The following is a 24,522-nucleotide window of genomic DNA, read 5'->3' on the forward strand; positions in this document are numbered from 1 at the left end:
CCTGCCACACCCTTTGAGGACACAGCCATGTTTTGCTTACGTTCTCTCCATTTACTTTTTTAGTCTAACTCTTGAGGCAAACACTGATACCATATTACAGTTTTTCCTTTACGGAACAAACTCAACTTCTAGAGTTTTCTAACCAAGTCACAATTTATTCCACATTATTGTACAGCTGAGTGAAAAATAAAAAAAATAAAAAATAAAAATAAAAATACATGTTCTGTGGGATAGCAATGATGTTAGAGGCAAATCACATTTGTATTGATTTGTATTGATTTTTACTGATGGGGGGCAGCTGCCCCCCCGGCTACTCCCATTGTGTGCACCCATGGATTTTTTCCCTTTGTGGAAAAGGGGGCAGGAGCACTCAGGGGAATGGCCTGGGGTGCACCCTTGAGCCCCAAACATAAGTTTAACCCTGAAACAACGCCTCTTGGGGCCCACACTGTTGCTTGAGATAATACATGCAGGGCCTCCACATGTGCTTGCACCACAAAATCAGCCTCTCACCTCCACAGATGTCTCCACAAAAAGTGATGTGTGGTAGGCTCCTCAGACCCAACTCACCAACCACTGGTGATCAAGGCTAATATGGAGGTGGGCATCATGGCCTGCCCAGGGGCCTGAGGCACAGCTCACTGGGATACATGGAGGATCAGCCTGGTCAACATGGCAGAGCCATGCTCTACTACAGCTGGGGAAGGTCAGGGGCTCACAAAGACACTTTCTCACCTCCAGACATTAGGGCGTGCCTGGGCACACCTGGCACACCCCGTATGCACACCTATGTCTAAAATTAAACTACAACTTCAATGCTTTTTTGGAAATGCCGAATGTCAGATTCTTTCCAAAAATATTTCTCCTTTTTTTGGTGCCCCTGCTTTGCTCACTCTTCCCCCATTTTTTTGTTATCTTTTTATTATTTATTACATATCCCCACCTAAACCTATTTGTTGGGCTTATCCTGACAGATGCTAGGCTAGGTTGCCAAAAGCTGGAAGACAGGTGTTCAGTTAACAGCTGAGAATTGGATAAGACACTTTTCGTTTATCACTGTGACTAAAAAACTGATGTTTAATTTGTTATTCATGAATGCACTTTACTTTTTGCTGTATGGCATGTATTCCTTGAGTATACATGGCAACATCACTGTGCTGTGCAAATGTCAGCTATGGGACACAGTATAGTAACACCTGGTATTATCCTGGACAATAAAGTCCTACACTGAAAAGAAGAATCTTGCCATAGTGACTTTCACTACCTTTTTGCTTGAGCTTCTTGTTTTTGTTTTGCCCAAAGCTATTGAAGAAGAAGATTTGGAGCTATTTTTCTGGAAGTTCACCAAAAACTACACTTCTGACATGGGTTGTGATTTCCAAACAAGTCGGTTTAGGTTCAGCAATTCTAAGAACCTGTCACCTCCCTGGAACATCAAATAGAATCCAATGCAGACAATGAAGATCTTCGTGACTGTACTACTTATTCTACATCAAATATCTCCTGTCTAGGTTTAATGGACAGAGAACGTTTAATGGTTGCCAGATTCTCAAATCCAATTAATGTGAATTATTAGGATTTAAGCCAATTGGCTAAAACTCCAATTCTAAACATATTACTTAGTAGCATGTCCCATTGATTTCAATAAGACTTATTTCCAAGAAACATGTATAGTGTCAGGGTATTAATCAACTTAAGATCCTTGTACTTAGCTGAGCTGTAGATCAGCTTGAACTTGATGGGGCTTAGATTGGTTTAATGTAGGTGGATTTACCTGGATTGCAGATTGGGCTGCTTTTTAAACAAAGGGATAGACAGACTTACATTTTACAAAAGCAAGTGCACTATTGCTTTCCAAAGCATATGATTTTAAGCTTTCTCTTCTTCTGTTATCTTACTCTGCTAAGGGCATTTTGAGACCAGTGTGTTAATGTATAGAGTCACTCATTAGTACACAGCTGTTGCAGGAGACCACAAACATCTTTCCTCCAGCTACTGTGCTGGATACAAAACAATCCACCTGCTGGATTGTGTGTTGTGTGTTGTGGCATCATTCACTCCCCATTTCCCACTATTTTGAAATGCTTCTCCAAGTTGATTAGAAACTGTGTGATCCCTGCTAACCAACTAAACTAAATTACACACACACACTCCACACCAACAGGGATGTCTTCCCCACTGCACCTTTCCATCATTTGATGAACCTTTTCCCACCCAATGAAAATGTGTTTTTCATTTGCTTGCTTTCCCTCTACAACACTGGTGTGATCACACACTGCAACCACAGAACATAACTGTTCTCTATACACCCCCCCCGAAGTATAAATTTATTTAAAACAATTTGAAGACACTTTCTATAAAAAAATAAATAAATCTCAAAGCAGTTTACAAAAGCAGTAATAAAAAAGCAATAAAACAATTTAATGAACATCATCGTTAGAGCTCCAAAAGCAGTTCAAATTGGCCTCAATTATTAGGAAGTGGCAAAGAGCCATGGTTTTGATAGACCCCTAAAGCACACAGTTGTTGATGCCTGTCATATTACAGAAAGGAGTTTCTCACATAAGGTAGGTCCACTTTTTATCATAACATACTAACAAGTACATCATTTCTTTCCTTCTTTTTGGCAGGGCTTTTTTGAATCAGGAAACATTTCCTCCCCCCCCCCTCCTCCTCTACTGAATTTATATACCGCCCTATACCTGCAGGTCTTAGGATGGTCCACATCCTAGGTAGCAATATTTATCAAACAAATAGGGAGAACCAGCTCATGCGCATAACCAGCGCATACTGTACGGAGTAGCATTTTAGTTCTAACTTTAAGCATGCCAATATTCCCAACAGAAGTCAATTTCCTGAGCCATATTAGTCTGTTGCAGCAACAGACTAATATGGCTCAGGAAAGCAACAAAAGGTTTTGTGGCACCCTAAGACTTGCCCATGTTGATGATGATGATGATGATGATTTTATTATTTATACTCCAGCCACTCTGGGCAGCTTACAGCATATATCAAAACGTAATAAAACATCAAACATTAAAAACTTCCCAATACAGGGCTGTCTTCAGATGTCTTCTAAAAGCTATGTAGTTTTTAATCTCCTTGATATCTGAAGGGAGGGTGTTCCACAAGGAGGGTGTCACTACCAAGAAGGCCCTATGCTAGAGTTTGGGATATATAGCAGGGGAGTGCAGAAGTAAATAGTCTGGTAAGACTGCTGGTTGAAAGGAAAATGAAACATGTTTTCTGTAATAAAAAAGAATAAAATATGTTTAAAAGGAGAAAAGAAACTTAAGTCATCCCGAGTACAAATTTACATGTGACAAACATAACGTTAACACTAACACTAACGGAGAAGAAGCAGGAAGGAAGCAAAGCCTGAAGAAAAACAATCTACAGAAAGTTACTCACGAAGAAATCAACAAGAGAAGAATAGGTTGCCTTTCTGCCTATTGCCCCCCCCCCCCACTGGTTCAGGTAAGTTACCACACTGTTGCTTTACTCTCAGCAAGACTAACACATTTACAATGACATAAGCTGTCATGGACCTGAGTCAGATATATGAACTGTACTTCAAATACTGTAAGGCAGGGGTCAGCAACCTTTTTCAGCCATGGGCCAGTCCACCATCCCTCAGACCATTTTTGAAGAAAAAATGAATGAGTTCCTATGCCCCACAAATAACCCAGAGGTGCAATTTAAATAAAAGCACACATTCTACTAATGTAAAAACACCAGGCAGGCCCCACAAATAACCCAGAGATGCATTTAAAATAAAAGCACACATTCTGCTCACATTAATAGACTCTGATTCCCAGACTGTCCACGGGCTGGACTGAGAAGGCGATTGGGCCGCATCCGGCCCACGGGCCTTAGGTTGTCTACCCCTGCTGTAAGGTAAAAGGACCCCTGACCGTTAGGTCCAGCCATAATACATGAATGAATGAATATCAGCTTTAAGCAAACAGCCATACCACCACCAAAGGAAAATAGCCACGTCCTGTCCTGGCAGAGTGCCAGGGACTAAGCCAAGCATTTCCTGAACTAATGCATGCCTTCCTGTCAGGATGTGGCCCCATCATTTTTACTTATGTTTTCTTAAGTAAGATGTTATTTCCCCATATTACTTGATTACAAGTAACTAAGTACCAGTTAGCATAAAGGTAAAAGTAAAGGGACCCCTGACTGTTAAGTACAGTCGCAGACAACTCTGGGGTTGTGGGGCTCATCTCGCTTTACTGGCCGAGGGAGCCGGCATTTGTCCGCAGACAGCTTCCAGGTCATGTGGCCAGCATGACTAGGCCGCTTCTGGTGAACCAGAGCAGCGTACGGAAACACCATTTACCTTCCCTACAGTACCTATTTATCTACTTGCACTTTGACATGCTTTCAAACTGCTAGGTTGGCAGGAACTGGGACCGAACAATGGGAGCTCAGCCCGTTGCGGGGATTCGAACCGCTGACCTTCTGATCGGCAAGCCCTAGGCTCTGTGGTTTACACCACAGCACCACCCGCGTCCCCTACCAGTTAGAATAACCATTGCTAACTGTAGAACACTGGTGAAATCAGCTCCTGTTGATTTTGGTGTGCTGACCCGGAAATGCAAATACTTCAACATGCATTCAAATTCAACCATATAGATCAGGAATGGAGAGCCTATTGTCCTCCAGCTGTTGTTGGATTTCAGTGCCCATCAGGCCCAGCCAGCACAGCCAATGGTCACCAATGTTGATTATTGTAGTGCAACTGCATTTGCTGTGGAACAGATTCCCCATCTTCTCTATATCCTGTTCAACCTGCTTCCCAAGTAGTTGGAAGCTGTGACCTAGACATGTAAAGCATTCACAACATATGCTCAGCAGGAGAAAATGATTTCAGAAGACAACACTGACCTGGTCCTAAGCACAATGATTAAGAATTAAGTGTTGCTTAAATGAATTGAACTTAGTTATAAATAAGGGTATTGAAGATAGGCCTGGGAATATCCATATAAATATCCATTGATATATTCATGCCTTTCTCATCCCAAGTTATATGTAATGAAACTTCATATGTTACCATTTTTGCAGGGGCATTATGTGATAAACAGTTAAAATGGAGAATTGCCATATGACCAGCTAAAGTCATGTCAGATGCAACTATTTTACATCTTGGGTTACAACTGCAATTCTAGACAACTCTAGAAGTTGGCTGCTTATTACATCATCAATCATGATTAAGTGCATACATATTATCTAAAAATGGTGCTGGGTGGATGTACATAGTAACTATTTGTAAGGTATTGAGCTGGATGGATGTAATTACGGTAGCTAAAGGCCATAAAACATGCATAAGTCAGTTTAGTAAGAACAAATCAGTTCGAATCCTGCTGTTCTGTCACAGTAAGCAGACACTCTTTTGGCATACCTGGAAACAGGAACGGGCTATAATGGAGGCAGAACTGGAAGTCCATGTAGTTGAATTAATCTGTATAAAACTAGACATAAAGCTGAGATACATTCAGAGTTCTGTCATGAGAATAAGATGATTTGTTACACTCCTCAATCTTAAAATACATGAAGATGCTACATTTCTTGCACTAGTGATCCTACTCACCATGAAGTTGTTACAGTAAGTACCACATTTTAAAAAAATAGAGGTGCCAGTACTGCATAGTCTTGAGTACCCCCCCCAAAAAAGCACTGATCCTAGGACAAGTATAGGTAGTTGAATAGGAATGCCTGTTAATTATTACTCCAGGTCCATTATTGTTAAGTTCAGTGTTCAAAAAAAGGGGCGGGGAGGAAGTCAGGTTAGTTCAACAATCCTTCGCTGGACTTCTTAGGCTTGATAATTACATGTTATTGGATATGGAAGAGACTGGGTCATAGAAAATGCACTCCCACGTTAGTCTCTGTATAAGTGATGGTTCTCTGGTAATTACTAAACAATTTCAAGTAGCCCCAAGTTTCATCCTTCAGATTTCAAGGGTTGAATAATGAAAATCTCACTAGTTGTGGGCACTTGAAGAGGAACAAAAAAAGGAATCATTTAGTTAAAGTTCACATGATTGGGGAGTTTCTTAGACAGCAGGTGGGGTAACTAAGTGCACAAATCTATTTATTCGTAAAATACAGTTGTTGTGGTGGTGGTGGCTCCAAGAAGGGGGAAAGTACATGGGCACTGTGATACCAACTATTCAAACAACGTATTGTTTAAAATACACATGAGTTTGGTTTACACAGAATTATATATTAGCCAACATAGGAAACAAGTGAATCCATAGCTAGAGGAAGGATAAAGGAGGGTAAAATGCAAGTATTATTAAACCCCAGTCCTAAATGTAAACTACTTCAAGGTGTTTTTTAAATTATTAGATATATAAATCTTGCTAAATAAAAACAAACAAACAAACATGATTGCCAGCACTTTAAATCAGAAATTGTTTTATCTAGGTCGGGTCTGAGACAAATGAAAGGCATCTAAATCACAGCTACTTTTTATTTATTTTTAAAGGCTAGGGGGAAATGGAGTTTGCCTTTCTGGTAACTAGATCAAAAGCAAACAAAACCTTTAAAAATGGCAAGGGTGTGATTGGGCTGTATGTCCCAAACTGGTGACCCTTCTCCCCCAATGCTGTTGAGCTCCCTCATCCCAGCCAGCCTGGCCAAGGGTCAGGGATAATGGGAGCTGGGAGTCCAGCACTGTCTGGAGGGCCACGGGTTTCCCCTCACTGTCCTAAACATATTACATGGAACCAAGTCCATTTTTTTCCATGAAATTTACTTCTGTGTATGTGTGCATGCTTTCAACACGTTCAAAATACTAAACACCGTTGTGTAGAAGCAATGTTATTGCTTCTACGAAACTGTGTGTGTAAGCTGGAGGGGTTAGTCGTATCATGAAATGCTCTGTAATTCATAATCTGAAGAAACTGTAACCCTCCGCTGGTTAATGTATTGCATTGCATCTGAATTGCTAAAACGCTTGTAAGCCTCTGGGTACCTGGATATATTTCCTACCTAAAGTTAAAAATCAGTCTGAAATTATTGCAAGCAATTAGCTGCCACAAAATATAAAGGGAGGAAAAACAGCCACTACAATTTAAAACATACATAATATTTATTCATATATCCAGCAAATGAACAGAACACTAAACCTTCAATGCATCATGTTCATTTACAGAGTAACAAAAAGAAAAACACAGGTCTCTAGCCCAAGAGCTAGCAAGATAATTGGGAGAGGGTGTGCGCACACACATCAAGAGGGAGGTGTAAGAAGACAATATAAGGGGAGGACACAGTCAGTAAGGTTAGGAAGTAAACAAATGCTGCCATATCTGCTACTCCTGAGTAGGATTCTAATCCTATTTTGCCAAAGGAGCAAACACAGCTGCAGAAGAAATTCTTTTTACTACCTAATAGAATATTGCCTTTGCTTTTGGAAATAATTCATTAACACCATGGAACTATCCTTTCCTCTGGACAAAATAACACTCATAGCATATTGTGTGTCAATACAGTGTGTTATCTGTATAATTCAGACTGTGACTGAGAGGAACTGGCTTACGTATGACAGCCCTGCAATGTAGTCCACTGCTAATATTGCAGGTTAAAAGTGGTGATGAGGCCAGTTTGGATTTCTAGCAAGAACAACAAACTACACAAAACACTCTTCAGTTTGCAGCAAATGTCAGTGAAGTTCAACTACCCCCTCTGACCACCTGCCAGCTCATACAGAAAAGCCTTGTGTTCAGTTGACTTACATGAGATTCCATAAGAGGAATCTTACAAAAGCCACTGTGGTGCAGTGTTGAGGGTGTTGGACCTGGGAGACCAGAGTTCAAATCCACACTCAGCCATGAAGTTTATGGGGTGATTATGAGTCACTTGCAGTCGCCCACCTTAGCCTACTTCACAGGGTGGGCCACCTTGAGCACCTTGGAGGAAAGGTGGGATATAACATTAATAAACAAACAAAATAAGGAGGCAGTCCACTGAATGTGGTATAGCCTCCTCTGAAAACCTTGTTGACTGGCTAGGGATGTTCTACTTAGTGTGTCCAAGACATGTGACCAAGATGTGACCCTACAGGACAAATGTAGTCAGGACTACTTGACCAGCATCAACAATGGCTGGAGTGGAGTGTCCACCGACAGCTAGATTGACTGGATATGGGGAACATGTCTTCTGCACAGGAGACCCTGCTACTTGCTGTTGAAGATTATTTCTCCAAAGCAGGAGAGCCAAGACACAGTGATCCTATACTGCGAGAGGGGAGGGGGCAAAGGGGGCATGAAAGACCCTTGCCACAGCTATGCTTGGTAGATTTCTCCTTCCCTTGCTCACCTGGGTGAGGTATTCTGCCCTGGCATCTCCAGTTGTAGGAGTGAGAGCTGCAGGTGAGTGCCTGAAGGTCTGAGGAAACAGTACTTTGCTGTGAAGTGATTTGAGAAGGCACAAGTTTAGGGTTGCCATATGTTCATTTCCCCCTGGACACATCCTCTTTTTCACAGTTTAAAGTTTTGTCCAGCTGGATTTTTAAATTTTGGCTAAATGTCTGGGAGGGGGGTGTTGTTTGGTACCATTAGTATCACAGAGTCGATGAGAGAGCAGGATTATAGACCTTTGACTTGATCCAACTATAAACTCCAAATGCATGAGGTGTTTATGTTTGTGTGAGAATGAGAATTGCTGCTTTTTGTTATCAGGGCCCGTCTGAAGAGTGGAACCTCGAAACGCAGCTCTTCTTTCCAGTCGGCGGAGGGAACGGAAGCAGCCAAGGCCGGGCTGGGTGAGAGGTGGTGCCATTTGTGTGCCAGGTGATGGAGGTGGTCAGCAGGTTGTTTCCCTTCTCTTTTTTTGATAATATTTTTTATTAGTTTTCAATTATAATCCAATAGTATCCTCATTATAGGAATACCAATTTATAATACAATTATTAATACCAATTGTTCAAATACTGAATTATATAATTTAGATGAGATGGCCTCCCACATGCTAGAATTGATGGCTTGATTGTTTGCTTTATTTCTGTGTTCCAAAATCTTATTAATTTCCATTACATTCTGGTCATAATAATAATCCCTTATACAACAACTGCAATATTAATAACTTCTATTCATGTTGACACATTAAATAATTTATAAAACTACAAGTGAAGAACTCAAACTATATCCTTGTTCTTCCTGTGTGTGGCAATTATTTTGTCAGTGATGTTTCTTCCTGTCCTTGTAAGATGTTATGTCTTTCTTTCGCCCGGTTCTTGCTGTTCTCTATCATGCCTTGGGCAAGGCTGATCTCCCACTCTTGTTCCTGAAATTTCTAAATTGCTCCGTTTCATGCTTCATTGTTTTACAACTTTAACAACAGATGCAAAAATCACTGTGTCCCAATAAATAACCTGTTTTTACCCTTTCCCCTCTTAGCCTAGGAAGAAGAGTGGTCTGTTGAACTGCAGATGACTCAGTCATGAACCTTATCAGTTCCTTGGCAAGTTCACAGACTCCTTTCATCCTTCTGTCCAACTGAAGATAAATGAGCAATTATACTTCCAATTAAATTAAATTCCAAGTCCTCTTAGCATTATTCAGTTCACTCCGTAAATAATAAAGGATGGGGAAGAGTCAGCTCTAAGTTTCCATCATAAACCTTTGGCAAAATAGAGCTTCCCTCCCTTTCTCCTGTTTTTTTTTTACACACACAGTTCCATTTAATGTTACATTCTATATCGATAAACCAATTTCTTCCGTCCTTGCTTGTACAAATACAACTACTTTGAACTAACATTGAGAGGAGGGTTGCCAAATCATAAATGTAGAGAAGAAAACTTTAAATAAAGAAACCATAAGCTTCCCTCCCCACACACCATCTTTTGCACCGAATGAAGTCTTACTCGTATCTCAAATTCAAACCTTAAAGTCTTTGCAGTTGTTATTGTTCCGCAGTTTGTGATCTCATCTCTTCTAGCATGTGCCTGTACTTTTGTCCAATTAAACTCTAATTAATTGGAGAACCTCTGCTTCTTAATGGTGGCATTGGAGGGTTTTTGGAGGCTTATTTTGTCCTTGATGTTTCTTCCTGTCCTTGTAAGACTTTTTGCACTCAGCACCTCCCTGCCTCCCACAATCCATGCCTGAGTGAGAGGCAGGTACCGAGGCGAACTGCGAATGAAGTCCATTTCCCCCCCCCCCCCCCCGTCCCTGGAGGGAATTTGCAATGATAATTACCTTCAATCATCCTGGGTTTTCCTTCACCAACAATCTCCTGCTGTCATGGGAGCTGCCTCCATTAAGGCAGAGTGGAACCAGAAGCCGCGGGTAGTTTCCCTTCCATGACATCTGCTAGGACCCAGGCCTGGTGCTGGAGCCTAGCTCTGCTGTGTGCATGTCGGTGACAACTCCCCTGGTGCTGGAAATGGCTCCTTCCAGCTGGACCTGGGCTCGACCTGCCAGGCCACCAAGGTGCCCAGCAAGCCACTACTCCACATCCACTTCTTGGTGGCACACAGCCATGGGGCACATGGAGGGGCCAACCCCGAGATGCAGGTGGGCAATGACCCACACAGCCCCGAGCCCCTCCACTGGCTGCTGTGCTTGCCCTTTGACCGCAATGTGCCGGTGCAGATGGAGCTGCAGGAGCTGCTCTTCAACCATGGCTTCCAGCACCTTAAATTGCCTGGCAGGTAGAGGGGCGAAGTGGGTGGGTAGGTGGTGGTCAGCTTCAGAGGGCGCTGAGGGGCAGAGAGGAGGTTTCAGAGAATGATAGGCATATTGGACCCTCAGGACCCCTTCCAACTCTACAGTTTGCTGATCAATGAACCCTGAGAGGCAGTGGCCGGCAGTCATCAGAATCTGGAGGGAAGGCTGGCTACTGCTGTACTACTAATCCAATGGACCTATCACTCTTATGTCCCTGACAGATGGCGTCTAACCTCTGTGTCTTAATGGCCATCAGCAGTGGAATCCTATGTAAGTTTATGTGGGAATAGCCTACATATAGTAGGGATATTTCAAATGAGAGTTGTCATAGAGATCTGTAATTAAAAGTAGAAGTCAGCAAATGCGTCCTCTTTTTTGCTCTCCAAAATATGGCAACCCTGCACAAGTTGGCACACTTCTTTCATAAATTGCTGGCAACACTGCAATGATTGACAATGTGCCCTTTTCCCAAGTGCAGTTGGCACAGGCTGCACCCATCAGTGGGCAGCAATTTACTGTGGGCATCCATCTGTCTTGGGAGATAATGGAGGACCTGAAAAGAGAAGTGAGCTATAGGCCTGTTGCACACCACCCCAATCTCCGACTGGTGCAAGATTCCAGAGATTCCAAGTGCTTACCCACAGTTTGTGTTTCCTTTTGGAATGAGGGACAGCGGAGACTGGTGTCTTTAGGATATATGGTTTATTTACACATATATACACATAGCCTGAGTCTACGATGGAGGGGTTCACAGCATTAACACCCCAAAAGGGTCTAGTTTCTCCCACAGCCACAGTCTTAGATTCAAACAGAAATCAAACTTTGCTTTCAAACCTTGCTCTGACTCTCTCTCCAGCTTGCCCTTTTTAACTCTAAACTCAGGCTTTCTCTGAGGGGCGCAACCCATTTGCTGTTAGGCATCCGGGCGATTACTTCAAAACAGGAAGCTCACCTGGCTTATATTTTAACAGTTGCTGGATCCAGGGGTTAGAAGGAACTTGCATTCGTGCATACAGCCTACTCCCCCCCCCCCCCGTCGCCCAAACTCATAATAAGCCTGAGAAAAGGCAGGAGAGGTGCCCTGAGGTGTATGAAGCAACAGAGAGAAACCAAACACAAAACGAACAGAAGGGGAAGGGAAAGATTAAACCTACAGATGATTTTTAAAAAAAATGTTAACAGCCTAGCTCAATCTCTGATGGGACAAGTGAAGAGAAAGTCCTCGGCTGATGTTGCAGCATTCAAAAGTGACTGAGTGGGGAGCTGGGAGCAAAATTCCCTTAAGTGCATAGAGTTGAGCTGCCGGACAAAATGCTAGCTGAACTCTAGGAAATTTCAAAACCACGGGTGGTATTCAGTGCTAGTCCTACTCAGAGTAGACCTATTGAAATTAATAGACATGACTAGCTTGGGTTCATTAATCTTATTGGGGCTACTTTGTGTAGGACAACAAGAGGCCCCCAGCTAGCCTGCCACTCTCAGGTGCAACACGCAGAATGCTGTCCTGCTATCAGTACACAGTACACAGTCCTACTTCAGTACACAGAAGGTTGTCCTTTGCCAGACCTGCTGTTTCTGTTCTCTATAAGGTTAGTACACATTCAACCCATACCACTTTTTAAAACCTCCAAGCCTGCCAACACCTTATTCGTGTGACTGTAATTTGCTTTAACTGTTTTTAATTCTAAATTCTGAATTGCTATAACCCTGCTTGTGAAGGGCTGGCAATAATAATAAAATAAGAACAATAATAAGTACTCTGCTGAACTAGTTTGTGGAACTGATTGTTTGTAGGCCATCTTAATACTATACTACAATTCCTAAGGGGGACAGTATTCTGCTGAACTTAGGAGCTGTTTCACCACTGCAGAATCACTGGAATTTCTATAGGGTTTTTGAAATATACTCAGAGTCGCAAAGTGATTTCATGCTCTTTATTCAGCTGATAGTGGTGAGGAGGAATGAATGACTGTCCCCTCAAAGCATCTGCTTTATATACATTATTTACACAATGGGCTGCACATGATTGGCTCATTCTGGAATTCTACTGTAAGCCAATCAGGTTGTGGATTCACTTATATCTGGAGCATGATTGGGTGGTTCCTGCCAACCAATCATACTGCTGCATTGTTCTAGGACCAATCAGACTGCTGCATTCTGAATCCTATTGTTCTAGGACCAATCAGACTGCTGCAGTTTGGATCCTATTCAACTCAGTACATAACAGTTTTTAATCTTTTCCATTTCTCCAGTCTAGATGCTAGAACCAGTGTTTCTACAAAAGCTACATTTGGGTCAAGTACATGTGCCATCAGCTACTCTGCAAGCTGAAAATGTTAACGCTCCCCAAACTGGAAGTTAGAAGTGTATAAAACAGAACACTCCTGCCTCACTCCTCAAAAGGAAAGGCAATGCTTTATTGCTTTAGCTAATAGAGAAGTTGCAAGAAGGATCCCAAATCAAGCTTCTAGCATCACAGTTATTTTAAAACAGATTGCTCTCAAAGTGCTTTGTGTATGTGGAAGTGGGATCATTGAACTTGTAGAGGTAACGATGCAAAAAAAGATCCTTTTGCTCTTAAACAGTCTGATTTGGTTCCTAGTTTTGGTAGAACTAAACTGGCTAAAACTGGGCTGCAAGACTACCTGAAACCCTGCTATGTTTATATTTTTAAATATCTTTTCCTCTACATTACAGTTGTATGCTATCTGCCTGAAGCAAAATTTAAACAGTCAAGTCAGAAATACGGAAACCCTCCACCAAAAAAACCCCGTCAGTTTATTATGAAAATGTTGACAGACCCTTAAATTACCACAGTGCTCCTGGGCACTGTTACAATTCCTATTTTACTGTGAATTTCAAAAGGAAAGAAACAAACTTATTTTCCCTGCAGCCCATTATTAAGACATATACTCAGGCGACTGCAGAGACAGCTAGTATACATACTTCAGCGTGTACCTACATTAACTCTAATAGCCTCTTAATTTCCTTTCCCATCACTCTGAGGAATTAGAGAAAGAATTTATTTTTGACTCTATGCGCACAACTTCAATTCACCTTCTGGTGTTCTCCCATGTCATCTCCACATGGAGGTGAAAGAAGGACAGAACTGCATTCTGGCTTCCTGCAGTATTGTTTGGGAGGTAGGGCAAGGGGAAGAGGAAATTAACTATTGCAAGTAATTCTGAGTCTACTGAAGTCAACAAATGAATCCACAGTGTGCTTATATGCCAGTGTGTTATCTGACTCTTCAGCAGGGAATGGTTTGCATATTTCACATTCAAGACAGAAGCCTTTTGGTCCTGGAGTGAATTTGAATGAAGGTCCAAATGGGATTGCAGCCCATGACTTACTGCAGGAAACTGTCCCACTAAATGATACTTCAGTTCAACTATTCTAGATTAATTTCAAGGGAGGTAGACGTGTTAGTCTTTTGAAGCAAAAATATTGTGGTACCTTGTTGAATTACACATTTATTATGGTGTATGCTTTTGCAAATCTGAGTCTTCTCCTTTCTGATTTGTGATGCTAAACTACAACACCCATCATCCCTGATCACTGGCTGTACTTTGCTGGGACCGACTGAGCACTGGAGTCCAAGCAGCACTGAAAGGGCACCAGGTTCCCCACCGTAGTTCTGGGGGAGGAATCCTTGCTAAGGCAATTGTTGCTTCAGGGTTAGCATTCTGGCTTGCCAGCTGCAATGACTCCCAATCTCCTCCGCCCCACCATGATGTTCCCAGGCTTCTTCTGACTCCCCGAAAACCAGTTGTACAAAATTTTAAAATTTAACAGCACATTTTCCTTTACATAAGATAATACAGAGATCTTGTGCAAGACTGATAAGTAGCTATACTGAAATTATGATAAAGCAGTCTTGCACAATACCTTATTACTATTATTACTGTTATAATAATAATAAAATTCCCCCAAGGTACAACCTCCAAGGTAATCCACCACATGTGTGGAGCTCTTGATTCAATTTCTGCTCTGAACAAGGCTTCTAAAATTCTAACTTGCCTTCAGCAGGTGGAAATCTATATAAATAAGCAGGCTGTTCTCCACTGGGCCTCAAGAACCAAAAGGGCAAGGCTGTGCTCAGGTGAGAAGCAATGACAAGTAGAGTGGGATGATAGAGACCACTCTCTTAAATGTCATCAAGCCACATGACAAACGGCACACCAATTTTAAAAAGTGTGCTGATGACCAGCAGTTCCTGCAGATGTACAGCAGGTTATTGTCACTCAGCAGATTTTCTGCTGTAAAAGGAAATCCAGATTAAATGTTAATGATGATGAGGATGTAATGATGAAGATGATTATGTACAGACTGGCATTTTAAAGATGTCACTTGGACAAGTGCAAAAGACTAGGGAGCGTGAGCAGCGTTGATTCCAGAATCAACCTCTGTCTGGAAGCACACTTCGTTTGCAGGATCTGGACCCAGGATTTCTAAGCAGGCAGCTTGGTCAGCCAAGCAGCAAGTTCCAGCTCCCCACATAACCTCAGTAACTGCTCTTGGACAAGTCTTTAACCCTCAGTGTAGAAAGAAAGACGGAGGAAAGACTCACTTACCAGGGAGGGGAAAGGCGGGGTCTCCTAGCTGCTCTTATCACCCCAGTCACAAGCGCCTGCTTCCTCTGTCCTTCTAGGCTAAGCCAGCAAAGGCGGCCTTTCTTCCTCAAGAAAGGAGGCTGTTTCTCCCCTCTCTCTAAGGGACTGAATTGGAGCCGAAAGCCGAGAGAAGGTCCTTGAACCTCTCGCCTCACCGCGCTTGGTGCTGCGCCTTAAGCACATAATAAAGACCCCGTGCCTTGCGTAGCGGGGACTCCAGGTGCTTTGGGCCCCCGAAGGCCCTGGCTATGCCTTGAGAAAGCTGCAGAGGGCGCCCTCCTTCCGCGCCGTTTCCATTTTCCAGGGGCTGTGCTTGAACACGGTGCGCAAAAGGCGCAGTTGGGAGGAAGGAAAGAGCCAGTGAGCACCTGGGAGCTGCTGACACCGCCCGCCCGCCCCCACCCAATCAACTTCCAGTAAACTGGCCAACTTTTTCTCAGGCAGTGAGGGCCGGTGCCTTGAGCGGAGGCGCGGAAAGCGCTCGGGCGCAGCACCGGGGAAACTTTTGCAGGCGCAGCGATGGGAGCATCTTTGCGCTTGCTACCGCGCAGTTGTTTAAAGGCACAGGAGATCCCAGACTGCAAAATTAAATACTTGGCAAGCCTAGCTCGGGAGTTTAGTCGCGCTGCCCTAGTCCAGAGTCGGGGTGAATATTCTTACCTCCCTCCGCCTCTCGGAAACAGTCCCCTGTCACACACGGGTACATCGCACACGCAAATTTCAGGGATTATTTCTAATATAATCTTTGTCTGAGTCTTTGGAGTTTTGTGAAAGGCATGTTGTTGTCGATCTAGTTGGTGCGAATAATCTCGCCAGCCGGTGAGCTGGAGGGTCGTTTCCCGCAACCTTCTCGGCGGACTTAACTGGAGTCCGCGCAATGTTTTTCGTTGGAGATAATTCGCACGTTTAGCTGCGCGTGTAATTGAGTGACTCGGTAAATAATTACCATCCAACAAATCAACCAATCACTTTCCCAAATTTCATGGGATTCTCATCTTAGTCTAGCTCTGTGACTCTTACAATGTGATCAAGGGTCTGGAAGCCAAGCCTTATGTGGAACATTTGAGTGAGTTGGGTATGTCTAGCCAAGACAACATGAGACTGAGAGGAGATATGACAGCCAACTTCAAATTTATCAAGGCCTTCTCCTGCTCCGGAGGGAAAGATGACTTCAAGTTACAACAAAGGGGATTCCGACTAAACATCAGGAAGAACTTTATGACAGAAAAAGCTGTTCCACAGTGGAACAGACTCCTTCAGAAAGTGGTGGACTTCATTGGAGGTTTTTAAGCAGAAGGATGCTGTAATTGAAATTCCTGGTTGCAGGGGGTTGGACTAGATGACTCTCGGCGTCTCTTCCAACGCTACAATTCTGCGAATGTCTATCTACAGCAAATACGAAATATTCTTCACTTGCATTTAAACAGGTTTTTTTTCCGTATATAGCTTCCGAATTGCCGACGGCTACCCTACACGTTAAAACTGCAATCCTATAGACACTTACCCGGGTGTAAGTCCCTTTGAATTCCAAGGGGCTTACCTCCAAGGAGACACGTATAGACTTGCACTACTAGTTATATAGCAGGAGAGTAAGAGTTAAAAGACTCAAACCGCCATCTAAATCCCTCCGCTATCTTCCCGGTGCCTCTTCTCAAATTCATCGCGTCGGCTTCACAACCATCTGAACGGTGTAACCTTTCCTGCATCGTTCCACACCCGAGCAAAATTCCTCCCAGTGCGAGCCCGGGTGGCGCGTCAAGGCTCAACCCGCTCTTTCGCCAGCGCCCCGCCAGAGATGCAGGAGAGGAAGCCGCTGCCTGTTAGTGTAGGCATTATTGCTGAGTGACGCAGGATGGATCGACGGCCCTGTAGGGCAGCTTCCTCTGTGGAATTGAGACGGACTGGAGCTCAGCGATAAGAGCACCTGCTTTGCACGCAGAAGGGGCCAAACTCAGCCCGCACCATCCGGGGGGAGGGAGTGGTGTCCCCCGCCTCTGGGATTTGGGAGAACCTCTGTCAGTTGGTGCAGACAAGACTGAGCGCGGTGAATCTGTGTTTATTTTATTTCTGGCATTGATATCCCACCTTTTCCTTCAACGAGCTCCAGGTGGCGGACATGGTTCCTCTCCTTGGTTAATCCCCACAACAACCCTGTGAGGTAGGTTAGGCTGAGAGGTGGTGACCAGTCACCCAGTGAGCTTCATGCCTCAGCGGGGATTTGAACCCTGCCCTCAAGGCCTAGCCCGAACCCTGCTGGGTGGCATATCTATGTGCTTTCTGCTGGGCACTCTGGAGCTTTGCCAGCGATCCGGAAATAGCCCTGCTCCGGTGCTCCTGCAATCTTTCCTTTCCCTCTCTGCGGATTACTTGCTGCTACTACTACCTGACAGCATCCTAAAAAGCAGAGACATCACCTTGCCAACAAAGGTCCGTATAGTTAAAGCTATGGTTTTCCCAGTAGTGATGTATGGAAGTGAAAGCTGGACCATAAAGAAAGCTGATCACGGAAGAATTGATGCTTTTGAATTCTGGTGCTGGAGGAGACTCTTGAGAGTCCCATGGACTGCAAGAAGATCAAACCTCTCCATTCTGAAGGAAATCCGCCCTGAGTGCTCACTGGAAGGACAGATCCTGAAGCTGAGGCTCCAAGACTTTGGCCACCTCATGAGAAGAGAAGACTCCCTGGAAAAGACCCTGATGTTGGGAAAGATGGAGGGCACAAGGAGAAGGGGACGACAGAGGATGAGATGGTTGGATGGTGTTCTTGAAGCTACCAGCATGAGTTTGACCAAACTGCGGGAGGCAGTGAAGACAGGAGTGCCTGGCGTGCTCTGGTCCATGGGGTCACGAAGAGTCGGACACGACTAAACGACTAAACAACAACAACTACTACTACCTGACGCCTTGCGGTAGTGGTGAGGCAATGCGCGCCGATTCCGTTATTGCTCCCTGCCTCGCACCGGGATCTCCTGGGCACAATCCAAAGAGGACAAAGGCGCGCCTGCTTTTAGAAACCCGGGTTGCTAAAGTGTGCAGCGGCGTGCTTCGAGCTTCTCTTGGGAGCCACGGTGGTTAGACTGTCACAGATTCCAATATCCCTGGATTGACCCGAACTGCAATCTAGGAGTGAATTCAGACGACCGTTTGCCAAGTGGTGACTTGACAGCTGTACGCCTGTAACCGCTTGGTAGGGCTGCCTTTATTCTTTTGCCAAGTATGAAAAAAATCTTTCGACTGATCAGAAAGCCTGCAAACCAGAGAAGCCTCTGTCAAGATTCTCCCTCATCGTTTGGCAGGACACTAAAAACGACCCGATTTCCCATCAGGTTACCTGCACTCCATAGACAGGTGTGCTTTAAAAATCACAGCTATTGCGATGGGCACCTGCCGCACCCGATTTTTTTATTTCTTATTCCAGAGTTGTCTGTGCATATGCCACCCGCGTCCCTGGACCCATGTCCTGCCTACACAACATCCCTTGCCCATCCTGCACGTTATCCCCGAATTCCCTTGTGAGCGCGACATGATCTTAGTCGCAAGATCATCCCAGCCCTCAGAGCTAGAGCCGTCTACTTGGACTGCGCAGAAATGCAGCTGGGCGGAGCAATGGGCCCAGTTATAGAGCAGCCATGGAGCCCTTGCCGTTCCAGCCAGATGAACAATGAGTCCTCTCTGCGACTTTCCAGCCTAAGAAAGTTTCCTTTCCACTCATTACACAACCCCATTGGTTTCAACCAGACCGGCATCCAGGTGTTAGGACCGCGGTTTAAGCCGGTTTTATCTGACCAGCTGGGAGGGAATCAGTATTCCAATTCTGAATTAATCGCAAACATGACTTGGGGGCGTAGAACTAGGTAAAAGTAATTTAATTCCAAATAAGGCGTTCTTAGAACTGAGGTGTGAGACTCCCATTGCAGACTAACTGGGTGAGTTTGTTAACCACTCATTTGGCACATAAAACCACCATGATTCCTACCTAACCAGAAATGGACATTGTCACGGATTCTGAAGCCAACTATAACAAGCAAGAGACATATTGAAGTGGGAGTGAGTTAAAGATCTGTCTTTTAATTTATTCACTTTGAAGACGGGAAAAATTAAAGGAGGCAAGAAAAAGGACTCTGTAATTTAACCAGCAATATTAGCACACCGAGACTGCCCCCAGGTTTGTGCTTTAAATGTTTTGTGTAAGTTAATTTATACATAAATTAAACGTTTTTGGTTGTTCTTAATTATATTTTTGTCTTTTGAAAGTTGCCTTAACTCTTTGAGCTTTTTTTAAAGATTTTCCCCCAATTATGTTACATTCGCAGTTACAGTTACTGCTGCTTTAACAACTCGGTCCAAACCGCACTTAAGTGTCTTCTGATGTAAGCGGCTTTACACTTGATCCCAAACATACTTTACTTGGAAGTAAATCCACATGAGTTGAGTGGAACTTGCTTCTTAAATAGATGCGTTTAGGATTAAGGGCTTAACCTTTGGCTTAATTTAGGTGTGATAGGCTTGCCTCTTCCACTTACTGAAGGTTTATCACAACATTTCTGCATGTCAGTTAAACCTGCTTAAAAGCATTTGCTATATTACTGTTTTTTTAAGTGCTGGACCTTTCATAGTGTTGAAAGATTCTGGCCACTCAGTACTAAAATCTAATAAACAATTCAGGTTGGTGTGCTTAACCATAAATATTGAGCTCGTGCACAAGATAACTGGTTCTTTGGTTATTTCACGCTCTATCTTTGGGCAAATATTATGTCCCGCCCCCCAAACATACTGTGATTGCAAACGGGCAAAACCACGAAAGTATCGTCAGTTGTGAAAAATCTTGTCTTCACATTAGAAAACCTTCCTATTATTAATGGTGAAATGAACTTCCTCCTTGTAAACTTTATTTCATTCGCCACAAATTATAACTACATTAAATTATTACTAGCAAGCGAGTTCGTGGTAGTCAGACCTGCTTCGATATTTGCATATAAAAGCACGTTTTTGAAGTTTCATCATGACAAGATCGTGTAATTTTATTGCATACATTTAATGTGCCAGTTTAAATCCGTCTCTGCCTGGGGTTATTCAGACGTCAGTTTACGTCAGACCCTGTTGGGCAATGTCCCACCCGCCCCCGGGAGATCAAAACCACCACCGAGAAAATCGGTTGGCTTTAACCAAATATAACTTCCACTAGCTCATCAAAAGGTAAATATTGCGAGGAAAACACCACACACTCCCGTTCATCCCTTCGGTAAACTTTCCACTTTCTGTGGGAAGATTTCTAATAACCGGGGGGGGGCAGGCAGGGCGAGGGCGCCGCGGTTCGCCTCTCTCGAAAGCCCCTGGCGGGACAGCGCCTCCTCGCCCGCCCGCCCGCCCCCGCGGGGCTCCTCCGCGGGGCTTTGTCGGGTTGCGCTGGGCCGGCGTCGCTCCCGCCCGGGCTCCTCCTCCTCCTCGCCGCGGCTGCTGCTGCAACTCCTCGACGGGCGGGTGGCCTGAGGACGGCGGGGAGGAGCGAAACTGCGCGGGCTCCGGCGAGGCCCCTGCGGCCGGAGACTGCGCTGCTGGGCGCTTCTTCCGCGGGCTGCCAGCCGGGCGTGTTGCTAATTAAGCCGCCCAGTCTGAACAATGGCTGCGCGAAGAGGAAGGCGCGAGTGGCCCCCGCGCAGCCGGCAGAAAGATCCAGAGAGGGGCGGGGGGATGCGGAGTTGCGCCCCAAGCGAAGGGCAGGCGGCGGAGAGGGGAGCCCGGGGCTGCAAAGGTCTGGGGGGGCAGCTTGCGCTATGTGCCGCTCTTGTATTCCAAGGATCTGCGTGTGGCCTACGTGGTTCTCATCATCCCAATTTCATCTTCACAACAACCCCGCGAGGGAGATTAGGCTCAGAGATGGTGTCCGGCCCAAGGTCCCGCAGTGAGCTTCATGGCTGAGCGGGGATTCAAATCCTGCTATCCCAGGTCCAACTGGACTCCAGGTTCCCCGCCCAGCCCGACTTTCGAAGTAAGGTGCACGTTGCCATCTCCAGAGGCCCCGCTCCACCCGTCGCTAAGCTCAGTAAACCCGAGAGTCTTTCTCGTTTCCTAACTGCACGCAAAAGGCAAACGAGGACACACTATAGGAGGAAGAGTTGCGCAAAAGGCGGAGGAAGATTCTTCTTGGAACTGACTGGGTGCAAAAGCGCTGCGGCAGGAGTGAAACTCTTCTTGTTGCTCGCAAAGTGGGTTAAAGTGCTTGCTCGTGCGCTGCGTTCTTCTCTCACACGCGGGCGCGCGCACACGTCGCTCCCTGTTGCTAAAACAAAAACAGGTTGTTCACGCGCGTCCGCCTGTCGGGGAGTCGCTGCTCGAGCTGCGAGATACTCCTGGCGTCGAGGCTCCACTGCCTCTCCAGCAAGTCGGGTGACTTATCCCGCTCTGTGTTCTCGTTGGCAACCCGCGCTCTCTCCTAGTGGGCAAGGGGGGGACGGAGAGAAGAGCGCTCAAGAAATCTCCCTCCGCAGATCCTCCGTTTTGCCATTCTGCCTGTTTAATATCGGGCTGACTACTGCGGCCTCTGGTTTAAAGAAGCTCGGCTTGCAATCCTGCGCAAGGTGAATCGGAAGCAGGGCCCTAGTGAGTCACAGTGAAGTGCTCTGGCTTGATCTGTTTTCTTTCTTTAACGATGGGCTGTTGCTTTCAGACGCCAGCACAGATCCAATTCATAGATTTAAAAGAAAGGAGGACGGCAGGCTTTGCAAGAGCATTTCTCTCCCCGCTGCCCCATACAAATGCAAGGAAATCTTTCTTCTTTAACTTACTGCCCCGATGATCCACGCCTCCACACTCACCCACACACCAAAGTGGATATATTTTTGCTTTTCTCTTGTGCCTTTATTAAAAATACCATTATTGTTTGCTCTGATCTACGCTTGGGCTCTACAAAGCACGTTTAGTTGTTTAGCTTCCGTGAGCGATGAGAGTTGAGGGGGTGTGTGTCCTAAACTGCAAGAAGCAGCTCTGCAGCCATTGGCGGAGAGGGGGCAAAAGGGCACCATCCCAAAGGCTCAGGTCCTTTTCCTTCTGAAGACATCAGGAAAAGCGTGGAGGCAGGACTCAACCCTGCCGCTCACTAACAAGCAATGCCATTAAAAATCTTGAAACATTCCGTTTATGAAGTTGATTGAAATTCCCTCTCCGAGCCCCTCACCCGACCCACTCACCCATAGGAGTCAACTCCTAGGAGCCGAGATCCCTTGCCCCCCCCCAAATAATATTTGAAGGGGCTGTGTCCCCCCCCAAAGTTGATGGGCATTGTCATTCAAATAGTGTGCCTGTGCCGCGTCATGTGATCGATTATGCAGGACAGGGCTTACCTGGGCGTCCACAAAATTTTATTCAAGTTGGCACTGCGGCCCTCGCCTGAGAACCAAACCAAATCTTTATTACGGTCAAAGACCATCACCTCCATACATAAATGAAACCTGCTCACCCAAGAATGTCCTGGCAGTGAGCAAAGGTGCTGCAAGAAAGCGAAAGGTGCAAAACCAAGCAGAACTTAGTTCCTAAATAAGGAGCTCAGGCCTGCCTGGAGGCCACACCTTTTGACCCTTTAATCCCGCTGAGTTAGGGGAAGGCTGCACTCTGCACATGCTTCAGGTGCGCGCTCTCCTACGGCTCGCCTGGCCTCGGACGTAGGCTGCTTCCTCGATGAGCCCTGGCTCAGACTGAGGCGGGGGTCTGAAGGTGCAGGCCTCTTGGAGCCCGGGTGTCCGGTTGCTGCTTGGGGCGGCGGCGGCGGCGCGCCTGGTACTTGCCCGGCGTGAAATCCTCTCCTGTTCCTTTCTTCTGCGCTGCCTTCCCCTGGCCGCGTCCCAGCAGAATCCTGGCCACAGGGGAACGAGCACCGTAACTAATTTTCGCCCAGACGCAGGACTCCTCTGGCAGCTGCACCCTGTCGCCATTTAATAACCCTACCGCGCTTCCTTCCCCAGTAATGAATGGGAACGGCAGGCGCTCGCTAACGGAAACCGGGCTCAAACCGGCTGCGGAGCAGAGCCACCTCCTCGGGCGAGATGGAGAGCGTCTCTCGAAAGTGGCGTCGGCTTTTCCCAGAGCGCCTTTTAGCGCACGCACAGATGTCTCATCTTTCAGCTTTGAAAACGAAGGAAAGGGCGGCTGCTGTCCTCTCAAGTGCTTCTCACAGCTAAGCGGTATAATCGGGTGCCTAAAAGCAGGGCCATTGTCACACGCCGCCTCGCTGCTCCGCGGACTTCTCGGGCTGTGGGACTCTGCGGCCACCTGGTCCAGAAGGCGAGGGTCGTCCTGGGCAGAGCCAAAGCGGCGCTTAGGGATGCACAGCTGTCCAAATCCCAGTCGGAGGGCAAGAACATCCTTGGTGGGACCTTTTTGACCTGAGGGGAGTAGGAGAGGTGGAGGTGGTACAGCCTGAGAAGCGCCTACCAGACTACGCATCCATAACTTCCTGAGAAAGGAAACAGCTAATTGCGCCATTTTGTTTTATTTTATATAAACTGCATTGAACTTTTTGATGGAGCCTGTGATCTTGCACGTCTGTTGTTCCTACTTCCCATAAACATCTATAACCCGCAGCTGTTACTCATATTATAAACACATAAGATAACAATTTATCACTCTGAAGACTGCCATCTTCATTAACCTCCATCCATGCCCTGATTTTAAAATTAGTTTAAGGCAAGTTTATGAAGTCAGCTTCCAAGAGAAAAGAAAATCGATGTTGAACTGGCGTTCTCACGTTGACAGAACAACAGCTAATCCACTTGTGGGTGTGAACCCTGATTATGTGCCGCATAAAGGACAGCAATTAATTATTTAGTAGTAATTAATAGGCTAATTAATCCCAGTGCTTTTGAAATGTCAGTTTAAACTTATCCCACAGGAGAGCTGTTTTCCTTTGGCCAAGGACAAAAAACCTGCAAACTTTTCAAGCAAGGAGGCAAGTTTGCCCCCTTAAACTACTACCATCCACCCCGTCCCTCCCAGGAAGCATTCGGCAGCTATGGTGTAATGGGCCCCGCCGCCTGCCTGCCCGCGCAGGTCGAATCCCCCCGACGTCCGTGGAGAGGAGCGCCGTGCTGCGCCGGGGTCACTCCTTGCCCGCCTCCTCTGTCCCTGCCTGCTCACGATGGGACGGATCTGCCCTGCCGCCTTTGCCGACGGGGGCTCCTCGTGGAAGCCGGCGCCGGCGGGGGGGGGGGGCTGGTTGCAGCCCCTCAGAATTTCGC

At 45.6% G+C, this 24,522-nt stretch overlaps 1 long non-coding RNA gene across 1 annotated transcript; it reads left to right on the plus strand.

Annotated features, from left to right (window-relative positions):
- Positions 1 to 5,949: 5,949 nt before the first annotated feature.
- Positions 5,950 to 9,846, plus strand: LOC310759558. Its single transcript, XR_014546411.1, has 3 exons — positions 5,950 to 6,073; positions 8,706 to 8,773; positions 9,408 to 9,846. It is a non-coding gene; the product is annotated as an uncharacterized lncRNA (long non-coding RNA).
- Positions 9,847 to 24,522: the final 14,676 nt, after the last annotated feature.

The sequence above is a fragment of the Podarcis filfolensis genome (genome assembly GCF_964270895.1).
Source record: "Podarcis filfolensis genome assembly, chromosome: 3".
Taxonomy (NCBI): Eukaryota; Metazoa; Chordata; class Lepidosauria; order Squamata; family Lacertidae; genus Podarcis; species Podarcis filfolensis.